Genomic DNA, 13,298 nt, shown 5'->3' on the forward strand with positions numbered 1-13,298 from the left:
ATCGTACGCCCGAGATGTACTATAAGACTGTCCTGAAGGGTGCCCGCAAGATTGCGGATGAGTGCCCGAGGGATGTAATTATTGAGTAAATTCGCAATGTGTTATCCTATGCGCTGAAAACTTTGTTCATATGCACTAAGCAACGCTTGTTAATTTAAAATATTACCTTCTGTGCGGCCGTTTATTAAATATGAGAGATGGCAAGTCGTCGGCTTCAGCCCCCATGCCACGAGTGCTGGGGTGTTCGGGATAAACTTGAGCACTCTTGTTCCCATTTTTGGGTCCATCTAGGGAGGCGCTCGACACAACGAACAAGGCAACCGGACTTATAGTGCTTGAACACTCTCACCTAGCCATAGAATTCTATAATTTTAAATTTCGGCGAAGCCCCTAGTATTCGGAAGACCGAATTCGGGGCGCTATCCACGCCTTCGTCGGACATTATCCAGAACTTTGCTCTAAGCGGCGTAGGTCTTTAAGGACCCGAAAAGACCTCTCGAACAGCGACCAGTCTCTCGCCTTATCATGACAGTCAGTTTTAGCTTTCTCCATTGAGGCGTTAACCCGACTCAACCAGGGCGCAATCGCAGTGGTTCTCCCAGTGCTACCTTAGCCGATAGAACGGAACGTAAGGTGCCAAACATGGGAGCCGGGCAAACCCAACTATTGACCCAAGACATGATTCGGAGCCGATTCATATAATGCTATAAGTTTGGGGTGCCGCACTTGTGAAAGTGTTCGGGCTTTATCACACCATAATGCGGGGAACATAAGCCCCTGGTGTATTTGGCCGTACCAAAATGTACGGATGCAACATGTCGTAAATGAACATATATATATATAAGGTAATGCAATTATGGGCAAAAAGTGCTGCATTTTATTCGAGAAGATCTGCTATGAGTGCGGAATGATACAAATAGTGCGGGAAGCAGGGGATTGGACGAATTAAAGGCGTCTCCCTCCAGGGGTAGGCCGCGGAATGGCGTATTTAACAAATTTAATGCTCGTAATGGAGACCACCTGAGTGTTCGTCGCAGCCTTTGTCCCTCCCTGGCTGTTGCATCATGAGTTCGGCAGGTTCGCCGCCGGACAGAGTTCTGTATAAAAAAGAGAGAAATAAAAGATAAAAAGAGGGACACACTTGGGAGCCCCTGGTGTGGTCGAACCGCACTCTGGGTCTGTTGTGGTTGTGCCTCTCCCCCTATGCCCATGGTATCTCCAAGGCGTAATTATGTACACGGAGAGTTTGTCTTACAATTGTGCGAGGGCTAGGGTTGAGGCCGCATTGCTACGTGTGCTCGGAACGTGCCAGGTGGTCTTGGTTGATGTTGCTCCGGGCGCGTTTGGCCGTGTCCGGTCGTTTAACAGCCGGACTCGAAAATTGCCTTAAAAGGCTGCTCTGTACTTCTGCCGCGAGAGCCGCTGTATGTTCCTCCGTTCGGAGGGAGCGTTCCGTGTTTCCATTGACCGTGATGACTCCACGAGGGCCTGGCATCTTGAGCTTAAGTTATGCATAATGCGGCACCGCGTTGAATTTTGCGAACGCGGTTCGTCCGAGCAGAGCGTGATAGCCACTGCGGAACGGGACTATGTCGAAGATTAACTCCTCGCTTTGGAAATTATCCGGGGATCCGAAGACCACTTCCAGTGTAACTGAGCCTGTACAACTGGCCTCGACACCTGGTATGACGCCTTTGAAGGTTGTCTTTGTAGGTTTAATCCTTGAAGGGTCTATGCCCATCTTGCGCACTGTATCCTGATAAAGCAGGTTCAGGCTACTGCCGCCGTCCATCAGGACTCTCGTGAGGTGAAATCCATCAACGATTGGGTCTAAAACCAATGCGGCGAATCCGCCATGGCGGATACTGGTTGGATGGTCTCTTCGATCGAAAGTGATCGGGCAAGAGGACCATGGGTTGAATTTTGGGGTGACTGGCTCCATCACGTATCCGTCCCTTAGTGCACGCTTCTGCTCCCTCTTGGGTATATGTGTTGCGTATATCATGTTTACCGTCCGAACTTGAGGGGGGAATCCCTTTTGTCCTCTATTGTTTGGCGGCCGGGTCTCTTCCTCGTCGTCGCTGTGTGGCCCTTGTCATTGTTTTCGGCGATTAATTTGCCTGCCTGCTTGAATACCCAACAATCTCTGTTGGTGTGGTTAGCTAGCTTTTCGGGGGTTCCATGTATTTGACAGGAGCGGTCGAGTATTCGGTCCAAATTGGACGGACCCGGAGTGGTTCTTTTGAATGGCTTCTTCCGTTGACCGGGCTTGGAGCCTCGGAATCCGGCGTTGACTGCCGTATCCTCATTCCTGTCGCCGTTAATGCGGTGTTTGTTTTTGTTTTGACGTGACCTGCCATTGCGGTCCTTGGTATCCGGACTGCCAGCATTTTTGCTGAGGTTGTTGCTGCGAGCGAGCCAGCTATCCTCTACCGCACAGAAGCGGGTCATGAGTGATGTTAGGGCTGCCATGGATTTCGGCTTTTCCTGTCCTAGGTGCCGGGCCAGCCACTCGTCGCGGATGTTATGTTTGAAGGTAGCGAGGGCCTCTGCATCCGGACAGTCGATGATTTGATTTTTCTTTGTTAAGAACCGTGTCCAGAATTGCCTGGCCGATTCGTCTGGCTGCTGGATTATGTGGCTTAGTTCATCTGCGTCCGGTGGTCGCACATACGTGCCCTGGAAGTTGTCGAGGAATGCGGCTTCCAGGTCTTCCCAGCATCCAATTGACTCTGCGGGCAGGCTGTTAAGCCAATGCCGAGCTGGTCCTTTAAGCTTGAGCGGGAGATATTTGATGGCGTGAAGATCGTTGCCGCGGGCCATGTGTATATGGAGGAGATAATCCTCAATCCAAACCGCGGGGTCTGTTGTGCCATCATAGGATTCGATATTAACGGGTTTAAACCCTTCAGGGATTTGATGATCCATTACTTTGTTAGTGAAGCATAGTGGGTGTGTGGCGCCTCTGTATTGAGCAATATCGCGACGTAGCTCGATAGAGCGTTGTCTGCCATGTTCGGCCCGGCCGGAGGAGTTGTATCCGGCGCGATGGTATTCGTCGTGGGTCTTGGGGCGCCCACGTGATCCATAGATAGATCTGGATTGTCTTGCCTTGTCCTCCAATATATCCCGCAAGTCCGGCGCGTTCCCCTGTGGCTTCATGCTTTTTGAGCGATGCCGGGGTACGGTTTTGGTGGAGGGCTTGCACGCCTCTCTGTCGCGGCCACGAGGTGGTCGGTCTGCCATATTGTGTGCTGGTGATGCAGGTTTGTACGCTTCCTCCTCTAGTCGGGGGAGCAACTTGCGTTTTGGGTAACTTTTGGAGGGGCGTTCGAGTTCATACTCTTCGGCCGTGAGGACCTCGGTCCATCTGTCGGCCAGTAGGTCTTGATCAGCTTGAAGCTGTTGCTGCTTTTTCTTTAGGCTGTTTGCCGTGGCCATTAGCCTGCGTCTGAAACGCTCTTGTTCGACGGGATCCTCAGGCACGACGAATTCGTCGTCATCGAGGCTTGCCTCGTCTCAGGAGGGAGGTAAGTAATTATCATCCTCGACCTCTTCGTCTGCCGCCCTCTAGTGAGGGCTTGCTTCTGCCTCCTCCTGCGCTGGATCGTGCTGGAGGGGGTTGTCTTCGGCACTTTCTGGGGTGTTATTATCTCCTCTGCCGGAATCTCTATTCTTGCTGTGGCGGGATTTAGAGCGGCTCCGCTGACGCCGGCACTTGGGCTGTTTCTTTAAGGAATCGGCCTCCGTTGCTTCTTCGCCGTCCCCATCTTTTGGGGTGTCCACCATGTGTATGTCGTATGACGAGGTGGTCTTCCAGTGTCCTGTAGGCACTGGTTCTTGATAGTCTCCGGCATCGTCGTCCATACCGTCGATGTCTTCGGAGTCCTAGTCGAGTATGTCGGTTAGATCGTCGATGGTGGCTATGAAGTGGGTGGTGGGTGGGCTCTAAATTTCTTCGTCGTCCGCATCCCAACCATCCTGGCCGTAGTTCGGCTAGGGCTCTCCGGATAGCGAGAGATGCTTCAGCGAATTTAAGATATCGCCGAAGGGTGAGTGTTGAAAGATGTCCTCGGCGGTGAATTCCATGATCGGCGCCCAATCGGATTCGACTGGCAGGGGCGCAGGAGGTTCGGAGTCCGGCAGAGAGTCCGGAACCTCGGAGTCATGAGCTTTATGCGGGACAAGGTAAGTGTTCGGCTCCATCACCGTAGAAGTTGCAGCTCCCGAGGCGGTGTCCAGCCATCCATCCTCGATCTGTGCGATCGGCTCCAGACTATGGGTCGGAGCGGATTCGTGTGCGGCCTCCAAGGTGTTGTCCGGCGGCAGAGTTAGGTCATGCCCATCGTGACAGCGTGGCACGCTCGGCTGTGGCTCAGATCCATCGAAGATCAAGTCCCCGCGGATATCGACCGTGAAGTTTAGGCTTCCAAACCTGACCTGACGGCCAGGGGCGAAGCTTTCGATCTGCTCCAGATGGCCAAGCGAGTTGGCCCGCAGTGCGAAGCCGCCGAATACGAAGATCTGTCCGGGGAAAAAGTCTCACCCAGGATAGCGTCGTTGTCGATTGAAGAGGCCATCAAGCCTATCGGTGACGACACAGAGGAACTCTCAATGAAAGCACCAATGTCGGTGTCAAAACCGGCGGATCTCGGGTAGGGGGTCCCGAACTGTGCGTCTAGGCGGATGGTAACAGGAGACAAGGGACACGATGTTTTACCCAGGTTCGGGCCCTCTTGATGGAGGTAAAACCCTACGTCCTGCTTGATTGATATTGATATTGTGGATGTTTACAAGAGTGGATCTACCATGAGATCAAGGAGGCTAAACCCTAGAAGCTAGCCTATGGTATGACTGTAATGGTTGTTGTTGTTGTGTCCTACGGACTAGAGCCATCCGGTTTATATAGACACCGGAGAGGGCTAGGGTTACATAGAGTCGGTTACAATGGTAGGAGATCTATGTATCCGTATCGCCAAGCTTGCCTTCCACGCCAAGGAAAGTCCCATCCGGACACGGGACGAAGTCTTCAATCTTGTATCTTCATAGTCTTGGAGTCTGGTCGATGATGATAGTCCGGCCAATGATAGTTCGGATGATGATGGTAGTCCGGCTATCCGGACACCCCCTAATCCAGGACTCCCTCAGTCATAATGGGCCTTGGGTTAGTGGGCTATAAATGGGCTATATGCGAACAGGCTATCGACAGGCTTTCTTTCGGCTGGCCCGCCACCTTTTGGCCGAGTCAAACGGGCCGGCCTTTTCACAGGAATGGGCCTCTGTTGGGCCGTGCCACGTGTCGATGTATCATAGGCGCCTTCGGTCCAATGAGTGGATAACATCTGTCCCAATGGTGAGCCGACACGTGTTTCCTCCAGCCAATGCTGATTTTACACGTGGAAAATCCCCATTGGTCGGGGCTGTTAGCGGGTTATATCGGATCCAAACCGGACCCGATAGCTTAACGGTGTTCTGCTATGATGGATGTCACATGGCAGTCACCCTTGAAGAAAGCACTTCTATGACGCGTGATTTATGGTCATGGAAGTGGACACTTCCGTGATGATAATTTTGCTAATGTCATGGAACACTTCTACGACAGCATAGATATGACTATCTTGATTCTGTCATAAAATCATCATGGATGTACATGCATGACAAAAAACGCGACCTACTGTGACAAACACGTATCATCACGGAAGTGTATTTTTTGTAGTGTACATGTATATGTGGGATGTGTGTGTGTGTGCACGCGCATGATCGAGATAAAAGAAAGATCGTAGCTGAGGTAACAAGCTAAACGTCGAAGTCCATGCGGAACTACTAATGAGACTGAAGTCTCTCTACAAAAAACATAAAATAGGCAAACGTGAGTACAAATGTACCCAACAAGACTTACATCAGAGCTATCTACATATGCATCATTATCAACAAAGGGATGGTGGGGATTAACTGCGACTACAATGTAACTCTTTGAGGTGGCGCACACGAGTCCACATATTCACCATATCAATACACCACTATGGATCCACCCCCGTCTCCCAACGAGAACGCCATCCATAGCACTCACGCTTATCTTGCGCACGTTAGAGTATCCAATTTCACTTGTCTATGAACTGTACAGGCAACCCAGAACTCCTTTATCGCGGACACGGCTATTCGAATAGATCATTTATAACCCTGCAGGGGTGTACTTATTCACACATGCTCTCGCCACTTACTACCATGTACACGTCGTGTATCTCGGCAACCTTCAAGCAAAGTCTGGCAAGGGAGTCGGCCACGACGTGACTAACCACACAACTCTCTAGTCCAGGTTTATCGCCTATTCAGGTTCCATCCGCAAGGAGATCCGGCCGGGGTGTCGCTCACGGCCCCAAACGATGTGAGCAGGGTTCCCAAGCTCACCATCCGGGTGCCACTTGGTACACCGTGCCACTGCACCTAGTCTGTCCCAAGCCCACCTGTACCGGGTGCCACTTGGTAGACTACTAGCACTACCTACAAACACCAGAAACTAGTTGCAACTACTGGACAGAGATCGAGTTGATTAATAAGTCGAGAGGGGCACTTAAGCATTCCAATGCGTGGTAGTAGCTGTTCATGGATCACAAACATAGAACTCAGTTCCTGAGGACGGCTTCAATGAGACAACCCACCATGTACTTGTGGGGACCCCGACTCATAAGTCGAGATCACCGAATGCACGTGTATAGTGATCCCAGAGATCAATGCTCACTGAACACACAGAAGCTGAATAACAAGAGTCTTACATCCATACATACCATTTTACACAAGTAGGACCATCATGGTCAAGTCTTTGAGTGAATCATCGCAGCGGAAATCTTCAATAACAACTTGGACCCATGCCATCTGCCTTAACCCTACAGGCATTCTGACTGGGAAGCGTCCTAGCTCACATGTTCATCACCAAGGTACTCTTCATTCTATCCTGGTCTTTCATGCCTGGCCAATAAAATTACCAGTGGCAAGCCAATGAGTACTTTGAATGTACTCGCAAGCAAACCATGTTTTGGTTCAAGATACAACAATGCATGATATAGGTAAATTTTTGCAGAAAGCTAGTTTTGAGTGCAATGACATGTTCAACAACTTGTAAGACATGCATCAGGAGAATTCAAGTAACCATGAGGACAGGTTACAAATATCAACATAAATAGAGTGGGCATCAACCCAACTCAATCATGTCAAGTCCTTTGACTTGACCCAAGTAGATCTTCCCACTTATCCAAACACACACACTGGTTTGTAAACATGTTGACGTAGCCCAAGAGCGGTTACCCAACTGTCCTTGACCGTGGACACGGCTATTTGAATAGTTTTACACTTTGCAGAGGTTGCACACTTTACCCACAAGATCCGGGGAACTTCCGTGTCATCCACGACCCACGATACCTCAAGTACCCGGGGTAAGCACCCGATCACTATCTTTCCCTAGACGATACTAACATAGAGTCCACTCGATTGGTAGTAACCCCCGTGCCCAACATTTCACATCTTAAAATTGTGGAGCATCGCTCCCATATTCATCACACACCACTGGCACGGGGTACCAACGATGTGTCCGGTGCCCCATAAAAATGTTCTTGGCCGCCCTACCTGGCACGACCCCGTCCCGAGAGAGAGCACCAACTCTCCCTCGTCACTAGTATTGTGGGCTCCAAGCTAGTATCGGCCTAGGTAATCAATAATGCCCTTTCCCATATAAGGGTAGAGTGGTTGCGCATGTAAGGTTGGAATAACGATCGCAACTTAAACCAATCCATTTTGAAAACAACACACACACTTGCCTCGGTACACCACTTCGTCATCAAGTGGCTACCCAACTCATCATCTCCCCCTGGGCATAAGTGGCACCCGATGGGGTTTTCGAAAATTCTTTTGAAAATACTTTGTCTCCATCACCATGCATATTCCCGTCCCTTTTTGTGTAGCACTACTTTAACATCCTATCTACCCCCACCGGCATAACCCTCATAAGAAGGTAGGGTCATGCACAATGCAAGTATCAACGAGGAAGTACGGTGGCAAACCATCAAAGTGGTTACCACCTCATCATGATTCCGTTGCAACAACAATATGGTGCTATATGACATGCATAAAAAGGGTTTCATAGACATGGTTAAAGGGCTGCTTGCCTGTTTTAACAAAGTCTTCGAGGTCTTCAAATATCTCTGGTGCAACTCCGAGCATTTCGTCTACTTCGTCAACTATCGTCGAAAACAACCATAATAAGCAACACGACAAGGCAAAAATAAAAGTGCTCTAAAAATGTGAGTTGGACTTTTCTAGCATACCTCTGGTCATATGAGGAATGACCAAGGTGATTTCATTGGAAGTGGATCAATGGATATTTCTAAACATTTCGATATGATGGAATCAAGGGGTTCATGGATTTGCAAGAAGTGTACGGAAGAACTACATGAAAAATGATCAAAGGCATCCATTTAATAAGGAATAATTTTAGAAGCATCTAGGAGTTGGTTTCACTGGATTTGGAGTTCAAATGAATTTCCTACGAATTTGCGAAGTTGGCTAATATGAAGAAATGGCTCATTATTTTGTGTGGCACATAAAGTATTAGGAAAAATGTTTAAAAACTAAGTTATGAACTTAGAAGTATCAAGGATTTTGAATCATGGCATGATCATTAGGAAAGGTTTTTGGATCAAAGAGAAGGAGTATAAGAGTTGCAGGGTTTATTTTATTTTTTAGAGCACTTGCAAAAACAGACAAAAACCAATCAAGGCAAGGTCCAAAACACTCAAAAGTTTTTGGCAAACCATATTTTATCATGATTGTTAGCTTAAGTGTAGTGGCATGAAAATCAGGGTGTGACAGACCTACCCCCCTTACAAGAATCTCATCCCCGATATACCCAAACTATGCGTGGAAAGGGATATAGAAACTTGGATTTGGGGTAGTCTTCAAGTCCTCATGTTGCTTCTGCTTTTGTGTAGTGCTCCATTGAGCTTGAAGTACTTGATGGTGTGGCTTCGTGTATGACGCTCTTCTTGATCCAGGTTGCTAATGGGTAGCTCGCGGTAGGTTAGATTGGGCTAGGGGTCCATGGCTCGGTGGTCAATGCCCTCGTAGAGATCGGGCATGTTAGGAATTTGGAAACACTTCTGGGGTTGTGATGCATGGAAAGCGTTGTGCACATCAGGTAGCTCAGGTGGCAACTCCAGCTGGTAACTGTCTTTTCTTCGTCTCGTAGTGATCTCAGAGGGGGTTGTTACATCTTGGAGTGATCTCGAAGGGGGGCGATGAATCTTGGTGTGGGTCTCCTTGTCATGGAAATGCTTGGTTCCTTAGAGAGGAGTGGCTTGCAGATACACATGGTCTTTGATGCGGAAGTATACTTCTTGAAGATGGTGGTTGGTGTAGTTCTTCCTCCTAGACATGACGATCTTCAGATGTTCCTTCACCAGCTCAACGATTCTTCTTCCGTCTTCGGGTAGACAAGTATGTCATCAAAGAAGGATGACAACTAACTTTTCCAAGCACTCCATGAAGCCTATTGGGTACGTAAAGTGGGCTGAGGCATTTGGTGATGGTCACGGATGAGTATTGGCCAAGGTCTTATCGATCTAGAGCCAAAGCCCAAAGTCAGGATCCGACCATGTTGTGGCTTGGTAGGGCATAAGGGTTTCAAGGATTCGAGTGTGCGAGTGAACATTTATCATCTTCTCTCTAAGAACGATTTCTGAGATGCCAATTGTGCTATCTAGTCCTTTAAACAAATCACATCATATCACTGATAGCATCATTTTGTATAGGTCAACTCCAATCATCACTCATGTGATTCATATCCTCATGACTCCCCAAGAGGAGGTCTAACAGAATCATATACGTCTACGATCCCCAAACTCATATGTATGGCTACCCCTAAAAATCCATGGGTAGAGCATACAAGCTGCTAAGCTTGGATTTAATAACCACCATCCAAGTGCTCAGTCTATTGATCCAAGGTCCAAGATAGTGCATCTCTATCCTAAGGAAACACGTCGTAAGCCACTCCAAGATCTTGTTTCCTTCCTATGAATCAACTCCAACAGCCCATAAACTTCCATTAATCAGTACACAATCCATTAATTCCACAAATCCAATGTCTATGGTGTTCCACATGATCTCCTAATGTTCCTATAATCCCCAAACACTTGAAAGGGCTATCTCTACTATAGTAAGTCCACCAATTCCCATTTATCATTGTCAAGTAAACCACGAGGTCAGGCTTATATAGATCCCAAAATATACTCCGAAAATTGATCCAATCTCCTAGTTTATTGTCTGCCGAGAAACATGGTATCATAATTGAGATCATCAGCATAAATCCAATTTAATCCGAACCATGTAGACTTACTTAGCATCTAGACTCCATTAGGATCACCTATTTAATCCAAATTTGATGTCCAACGAGAATTCCTACACTTTCCCTCAAGTCGTTATCATAATATCAACTATCTCCTATCAATATCCCCTGGCTAGGTCAAATCCCTATACTTCCAAGAATTTTATCTTGCGATCATAATTGTCCTATAAATCCAATTTACTCAGGGGTAATGCAAGCTATGCTACTCTATAATCATGATCCCACCAAGTTCATCTACCAACATTAAAGCCTTATAATCCACCAAAGAGTCTCAGATAATTCCTCAGGGTCATTGATATAAACTCATCAAATCATTTGTCCTCTATTCCTTTATCCTCAAATCGGTCTTCCCTATGGCATCGTCAGTTCTTGTGCTATATTAGGATGATAATGTGCTTGTTCACTATGTCCACTAGTCCCATAATGAACCCAGTGCTGTGCAAGGTTTACTGCAGCTTACCTTGTTCTCTTGTGATTTTGTAGGTTAAGCTCAGGGTTAAGGTTTCGAGCTGGGGTATCTCGTGAAGTCTCGAAGGGTCGAGGAATGGGTTTCTAGTCTGGAGGGTTAAACATAACTCTACGGGGTTTCACTTGGTCGAGGAGGTTGTAGAAAGGTTCTTTAGTGCCAGTTGGTCGCCGAAGTAGAATCCCTTGGTGTATCTTGTCTTACTGGTCTTCAGAGATGAGAGGGAAAAGTAGCATAGAGGAGGGGGATGCCAAAAAGGGGTTTCTATAGTGCAGGTGCAAACAAACGGGTGCCAAAAAGGGCCAAACAAAAGAAACAAGGTACGGAAGGTGATATAGTCGCATACTTGTCGCCTTGGGCAAAAGTGTGACCTATATCAAAACACAAACAAATAAAAACAAGCAACACACAATCATGGTTCTATTCGAACCATCATACGGACCCGACTACGCATAGGGGGTACACGACTTATCCTACCCTAGGGGTTCTCGGACTCAGTAGTCATGCCTTGTGCCTCATGCAGTCTTCTGAGTTTTCCTCAGGTGTTGCTACGTCTCTTGTTTGATGAAACGATCTGGGTTGAGCCTGAAGAATCTTCAACAACTTCTCGCCTGATGAGGTGGTGGGGTGATGGTGGCTCCTCGTGGCTGTCTTTGACTTGGTCTTCTCTTGTCTTCTTAATCATGATGATCGCTTTTGTTTTCTAAGGCGTCGACGGTACCAGGTTCGTAATCCTTTATGCAAGGACATTAACAAGGCATAGAGAGGTCCAACATGTCGGTTATGTTGATGACAACATCGACACCAAGAGCGGGGGATGTAGAGAACCGTTTTCCTGCTCACTATAGTGAGGCGGACCAAATGGTGAGGTTCTCATCCACCGGTGGTTGTCGATAGAACGACGGTAAGGACATGATTGCTCTAATAGTGATGTATATCATGGTCTTGCATATCTTACCCCCTGATTGTCATAGGACAAGGTTGCATCATCCTAGGGCAAATTCAAAGGTATCACCATCCTTTAGGTCTTGATGTCCTCATTCCTCGAGACGGTATCTTCTGTTGGTATCGTGCTATCGTGGTGTCGCCAAACTTGTGTTCAGAAGACATGGGCGAATGGCTGGCAAGGCGTCGTCCTTCTAGGTTATTCACGAGGATTACAAGGAATCCAGTGGTCAGGGGCATAAGGGTACTAGCGACCATTTGCAAAAGTTTTGAAGGGGAAGAGATCAATAAGTTTTGGAAAAAAACTCAGAAGGGGAGAGTAGTAGAGATAGTTTTCAAAAATCAGTGGTAGTTTGAAAATAGTTTTACCCTAACTAACGACCATGCTAACTAAGGCTTCCTACTGTCAGGATGGCTCTGATACCAGCTCTGTGGGGACCCCGACTCATAAGTCGAGATCACCAAATGCATGTGTACAGTGATCCCAGAGATCAATGCTGAATAACAAGAGTCTTACATCCATACATACCATTTTACACAAGTAGGACCATCATGGTCAAGTCTTTGAGTGAATCATCGCAGCGGAAATCTTCAATAACAACTTGGACCCATGCCATCTGCCTTAACCCTACAGGCATTCTGACTGGGAAGCATCCTAGCTCGCATGTTCGTCACCAAGGTACTCTTCATTCTATCCTGGTCTTTCATGCCTGGCCAATAAAATAACCAGTGGCAAGCCAATGAGTACTTTGAATGTACTCGCAAGCAACCCATGTTTTGGTTCAAGATACAACAATGCATGATATAGGTAAATTTTTGCAGAAAGCTAGTTTTGAGTACAATGGCATGTTCAACAACTTGTAAGACATGCATTAGGAGAATTCAAGTAACCATGAGGACAGGTTACAGATATAAACATAAATAGAGTGGGCATCAACCCAACTCAATCATGTCAAGTCCTTTGACTTGACCCAAGTAGATCTTCCCACTTATCCAAACACACACACACTGGTTTGTAAACATGTGGACGTAGCCCAAGAGCGGTTACCCAACTATCCTTGAGCGTGGACAAGGCTATTCGAATAGTTTTACACTCTGTAGAGGTTGCACACTTTACCCACAAGATCCAGGGAACTTCCGTGTCATCCACGACCCACGGTACCTCAAGTACCTGGGGTAAGCACCCGATCACTGTCTTTCCCTAGACGACACTAACATAGAGTCCACTCGATTGGTAGTAACCCCCATGCCCAACATTTCACATCTTAAAATTGTGGAGCATCGCTCCCATATTCATCACATACCACTGGCACGGGGTACCAACGTTGTGTCTGGTGCCCCATAAAAATGTTCTTGGCCGCCCTACCTGGCACGACACCGTCCCGAGAGAGAGCACCAACTCTCAGCTCTGTGGGGACCCCGACTCATAAGTCGAGATCACCGAATGCACGTGTACAGTGATCCCAGAGATGAATGCTCACTGAACACACAGAA

Source organism: Triticum aestivum, chromosome 7B (assembly GCF_018294505.1).
Source record: "Triticum aestivum cultivar Chinese Spring chromosome 7B, IWGSC CS RefSeq v2.1, whole genome shotgun sequence".
Classification (NCBI taxonomy): domain Eukaryota; kingdom Viridiplantae; phylum Streptophyta; class Magnoliopsida; order Poales; family Poaceae; genus Triticum; species Triticum aestivum.